General features: G+C 43.9%; 1 pseudogene; it reads left to right on the top strand.

The window, feature by feature from the left end:
* Positions 1 to 604: 604 nt before the first annotated feature.
* Positions 605 to 5588, top strand: LOC115316011 (annotated as a pseudogene).
* The last annotated feature ends 547 nt before the right edge of the window (positions 5589 to 6135 follow it).

Below are 6135 nucleotides of genomic sequence, written 5' to 3'. Positions count from 1 at the left end.
GGATGGACGATCTCTCGGGGGAGGGCACCCTTACAGGATTTTATAGTAACTGCGTTCCAGTGCCAAGTTAGAAGGGAGTTTTGAGTTGTTGAGTCCTTCCCCACCTACTTACAAACTTGTGCTGGTTTGTTAGCAGGTTGGGTTTTGGGGGGAGGGCTGTTGCTTGTAAGTTGTCCTTTACTTACAAAATGTATTGGACCAGAATATGCGTGAATCACTCTGCATGCCCCGTTCCTTAGCCGCCGTCACCCTCCCGCCCCCATAAACAAAACCGGTCTACCACAATACTGTCATCCAAGCAGAGCATAGTTTTCTTTCCATTCTATGATACCATTACTAAAGTAGATATTACACTACTTCAGAGTTCATGTGCAGTACAGGTACCTCACATATGCAAATGCCATACTGTTATTTACGACTGCTTGATTTTTTTTATGAACAATGATGCTGCTGACATGCCCTTAAGTGTTTCACAGAAAAAAAAACACATTATTGTAGAGTTGAAACTCTTTGTTTGCCTGAAACCGGATTCTACAATACAATCTTGGTAGAATCTAAGATTAGACAAAGTAAGGGAAAATAAAATGTAAACAATGTTTTTCTAAATTTATGTGCTATTTTTTCGCAGGAAACGTTTGCTGAAGGACTGATATTATGCACCGGCGTTCGTAGCCAGGCGCATTGCAAAGAGCTCAAACAGGGAGTTTTTGTTTGGGTCTGCCCAAGCAGAAAAGGCAGACAAGCGTGGTGAGGCCATGGCAAACTAAAAAGTGCCGCTGCCACAAGTGGCATGTTATTTCAAAGGAAAGACCGAAATCCTGGTGCGGGTACTTGAGGTAAGTGTTGCAAGTATACATTTGTTTTAAAGAATTCTAGGTGGAAGAATCTATCATGATCTGAAATGAATGAAGAAATGTGAGTATGGCAGAAGAAAAAATATTGGGTTAATTCGCATGCTATAGTTATTCTACATTACTTTATGGTGTGCGAAAAATGTTTCTTTGCAATTGTCAAAATCGTTTTTCTTCACAAGTCTAAATTGCAGCTTTAAGAAAGGAAATAGCATTAGAGACCAGCTGCCCTTACTCACATGCACCCTCCTGGTGGTTGCCAGCGTTGAGCAACCTGATAGCCTTGGGCTTTTCTACCTTTTTAATAGAAATTAACTGTTCGTGTATATCCGCAGAAGTAAAAATTTGGCTCAGACCAAAAGTGTGCTTTCAGTTTGGTTCACATGCACAGTACTATCGCGGACAATATGAGCTGAAACAGCGCTCCGGCCGGCGGACGGTACTACCTGCGCCGCCTGTCGCCTTGCTCCGCACACATGACGCACCCTGAGTCCGAGATAACTTCTCACTTGCGCTCGCTGCGCCACTGCGATGTTCCGGCCGTCTGCAAGCGAGACGGCGGGTGCGACAGCGGGCGCGTGTGTGGTAGGGCGGCGGGGGGAACAAAAGATTACACTTGTCGTCCCTCTTTTGGAATTGATTTACTTTACTCTCTCAGGCAGAATCCCGTACAAAAAACGCTGATTGGTGAAGAAAAAATGTTGAAGTGTCTTAAATTTCAGCTGCGATTATCGTTTTTGAAAGTCACACCAAAAGACGTTCCAGGTTGTTCTTGTTTGGTTATAGGGGCATGCACAAAGTAGGACATCGTAAAATATAGACCAAAATCCGTATGCCGGATTTAGTCCGGCTCGAAGGTATTTAGTTTTTTTTTTCTTTTTCATTGATTACAGATGATTGCGAAAACGGTAAGCATGCATGTTACTGAGAAGGTTTTGTTGCCTCGATTGGTATGAAAAGGTTCAAAAATATACTTTTTTTTATTATTGGGCCCACCTGCTTGTTTCTAACAAAACAAATTGCTGACAAGACACCAGTTTTTTTCTTTACAAATCCCTAGTCTTAATAAAGTGGGACAAACAGTCATATATATCTTCCCAAAGAAGGAGATGCAAACTTAACCGAAAGAATATTCCCAGACGACAATGTAAGACACTAAAGATTTATACTTGGCGTGGAAGTTCAACTGCACTATACAAGAAGATCGGGAGCAAGCAGGCATCACACAAAAGTATGCGTTAAACAGTGTGTCGCAACCGTAGCATCAAGCTTTGTTCCAATCGGCAGAAGTCCGGTGCAGTGGATTCTGGGGCGTAGTAAAACTTACAAAATAATTTAATACCGCGTCATTCTCCCCTGACCAGCGACCACGGCTCTCATCCTCTCTGGTAAGAAATCATAGAGCGCGGCCACAAAGTCCGGCTCAGCCTGAAGCCACTCCCATTCACCTCTGATTGCTTTCCACAATTTGTGGGCAGTGGCACGGTCGAGGGGAAGCCGTGACATGGCTACCTTGATGCGCCTCCAAATGTTTTCGATGATATTCAGATCGGCTCCTTTTGGGGGCCAAGGCAGTTTCGTCAGGCAGCGCTCCTCGAGGAGATATGGGCGTGACAACGCATTTTCCACTTCGGCGCTTTCTTCAAAAGCACTTAAATGCATGTTAGCTGAAAACGTGAACATTGGGCTACACGGCACACGCATCGTGATGGTGGATCTGTCGGCCAGTATTTTCGCTAGCAGTCGGCCGTAAGAGCGCAGCGGCGCAGTGAGCGCAAGTGAGAATTTATCTCAGCCTCAGGGTGCGCCGTGTTTACGGAACGATGCGACAGGCGGCGCAGGTGGTACCATGCACAGGCCGGAGCGCTGTTTCAGCTCATGTTGTCCGCGATAGTACAATTACGGGATGTCTTATGGCAGTGTTGTAGCCAGTAAGTTTTATTGTGGGTTGTTTGAGGGGGGGGGGGGGGTTACTTTGTCGGTTGAGTTGGTAGGCAGGAGGTTGAGAGAAAGAGGAAGGTATATGACATACGAATGTCCGTTTTAGTATGAAAGCCTTAGAATGAAATATTATAAAATATTAGGACAACATGAGAACATGAAAGGATATGTTGTCCTGTCTTTCTTTTTCCTTTTACTTCCTGTAACTCAGTCCGGTAACGTAGAATTGTATACTGCTACGTACATAATATTCAATGACGTGGAAGGTGCTAATGCACCGTAAGAGAAACACCGCGCGACATTCCTATGGAGAGTCCTTGTTTCTTCGAGGAAGTCTGATTGGATACGAGAAACAGTTTCACGATGTGCAGGACACGTCAGGAGAAATGCCGAGTGAGTGGTAAATGCCCAGTCCACTTATGACAGATTCACACGATGGAATAGTTAACAGGGGGACTGATCACGTTACAATGCATCTGCTGATCGTCCGTCTCCTAAGCGCATCCACACGAATTAAACAACGGGAGGACGACAGCGAGCACGGACTTAATCTATTCGCGACACCGTAGTTTCGCGAAACACTTACGTCTCACTGCGGCACTGATAGCCAAGATTGGAAGCGGCGTTTGCTGCTATGGTCACGACGCTATAATGGAGAAGAATTGTTGAGGGTCGCCGTTGCGCACCGAGCGAGACAGAGCGTCTTCACCGGTTTAGCGCGAAGCGCCTCTAGCTTCACTAACCCAATATATGACAAAAGCATGGCCGTGCTCAAGGAAGTTTGGTCGGAGAAGCGATTAATTCCTGGGAGCATGGAGGGGTGTTTCGAGATGCCTTTGTGAACCGCACGGCTGAGCACAATACTTCAGAACATCACAGCTGTAAGAAAGTTGTTGTTTCATGAAAAACTGGATGGACGTGCAGAAAATATTGCGGTGTGCTAGACGAGTTCTGACAGAAACTTCTTGACACCAACCAAGAGGAGTACCAGAACCTGCAGTTCTTTCACGCGTGGAGCCAAGAGTGGGTGAACTAAACGAAGTGGTGAATGAACAGAACACAGTGAGGCGCCATCATTGTTTCGCTCATTCGAAAAAAAAAAAGATTGTTGTGCTGTTCCTAAACTAGCGCAAATGCTTTTCAAATAAATTACCTACGAAAACTCCGCGCATAAAAAGGCGCTCGCCTATTTCAGTGTGCGCATCCACAAACAAAATGCGGATCGCAAGAATCGCCGCCGTGATGGTCACGTGATTACTTGTCCACGGACGAAAATAGCGATTCAATCTATTGTGTGAATCTGCCAATATTTGACAATTATCCTAATATGAACAATGCATCCTGATTAAGTGAGAACAGATCGTGGTCTCTGAAACAAGGTAATGAAATGAAGTTTTAAAAATAATACGTCCTACTTTGAAGATGAAATGGCTCGAGGCTTGGCGCAATACAGAATTTCCGTAGATCACACGTTGCGAGTTGCAGACGTATGCTCAATCCATGCCCAAAGTCATGACAAGCTCGTGTTGGCAGTGCCTTCCTCCTGTGTACGTTTTACGAAAACTCGTCAATGGCCGTGGTCGAGGGACAACAGATTCTGCTTTCAAGAATAGTATTGGGAAAAATAAAAAGTACCTTTGTGAATTATACATACATCAAGTTGCACACGCCGAAGTCAAAGTGTCTGCAGCATGAACCGGCCTTTAACAGAAAGACTTAAGATATGCACTTCTAAAACTTGATGATGTGCCAAGTGAGGAAGTAAATAAAACGCACACTTGAATTGTTTGTGCAGGAAGAATTTTCAGTCGGAGCTGCTGGACAGTTAGTTGTCGGGCAACAAATTTTGTTTAATGAACCAGCTGACTTCCACCAGGTGGCATGCCTTCTTTTTTGTGCATATTACGTCCTCAACATGGTCTATTCGAAAGATGTAGAGGCAACGTTGAAGGTAATCTAGAGTGAAGTGAACTGAACTGTAGTTCTTAATTGTAGATGCACTAAGCATTTATAAATTTTTATGATGTGACCAGCCTTTAAGGTATCATTCTTCACTTGGTGGAGCTATTTTTTGAAACTTCAGTTCTCAAACTGGGTTCCTGGGAACCCAGGTGTTTTCCAGCATTCCTTTTGTGGGTTTCCAGAGCTCCCAAATGTCCTTATTCGTTGTTGCCTCTAAGCAAAGTGTTTTTCTAGTTTAAGCACTATCTTAGCAGGTCTGGGCCCCCACTGACGCAAAACGGGGTGAAACACTCCTAGGCATTTGATTTATTGTTTATAAGGTCTAGGCTTCTCACTTACCTATTGTGTCTATGCTAAGACTATGAAGAATTCATCAAAGTCTATCCAAAGTGGGGTTCCTGGAGATAGAAATGCTTGAGAACCCTTGTTCTGGAGTACAGTGACGTCTCGTTCATATGGACCCCCTTAATATGAATAGCTCGATATATGGACGACGTTTTGGGGGTCGAAATGTGTGAATACAAGGATTTTTTGTCTGGTGATTATAGACAGCTCGCATTGTGGGCGACTTCTCGGGGGTAAGGAGGTGTAAATATCAACGAGACATCACTGTATATAGAAGGAAAAGAAATTAAATTGAACAACACATTATAACCACCAGTGACAATAGGCGGTTCTTGTTATTAAGCCTTAAACTGTTTCGGCAGCTGTATTTTGTTTTATGGTTACAACTTCAGAAGCAGTTGTGCGGCATCAATCCTGCGAAAAGGCAGTAAGAGGAACAGCTGCAAACGTGGTCTGATGCATCAAAACATTTTGCGCCTTATGAATGATGTGAGATGTTTAAGGTGTGAAAGTTTGTAGGGTATGCAAACGTTTACCTTTGTGACTATCAAACCATCTTTGTGCTTCAAATGTTGTGAAAACTCTTTAAATTCGAACTCTGTTGGATCACAAAAAGTCGTATCTGGTAAATGATATTTGAAAAAAAAAAAAAACTAATCAAAATCAGGTGTGAGCACTTTCTTGCTTCCACTGAAAATGTTTAATTGGAAACCAGGCATGATTACACCAAGTTTGCCTCAATGTGGTTTGACGCATTAGATAGTTTACGGCACCCAAAGTCATAGTATTCTCAATGAGACAAATATTCAGCGAAGCCGCGGGCGACTGGGCAACACCTCCGACAGCAGGAGCTCAGGTGGCTTGTCATTGTTGTCATCCTTAACCCTCTCAGATAAAGCTCCGAGCTTTAGCTGAGATGCCCTTGGTAGTTCTGCTATATCGCCTTCAAATCTTAATTTTGGGATTAATGCGCTGTCGCCATTCACACCCGTGTTCTAAGAATCTCTGCCAATTTTACTGCTTCACTCAGTAGAAA

Source organism: Ixodes scapularis, unplaced genomic scaffold (assembly GCF_016920785.2).
Source record: "Ixodes scapularis isolate PalLabHiFi unplaced genomic scaffold, ASM1692078v2 ptg001563l_1___fragment_2___debris__unscaffolded, whole genome shotgun sequence".
In the NCBI taxonomy this organism is placed as follows: Eukaryota; Metazoa; Arthropoda; class Arachnida; order Ixodida; family Ixodidae; genus Ixodes; species Ixodes scapularis.
The sequence above is the reverse complement of the archived record's forward strand: the minus strand, read 5'-3'. Positions and strand labels throughout refer to the sequence as shown.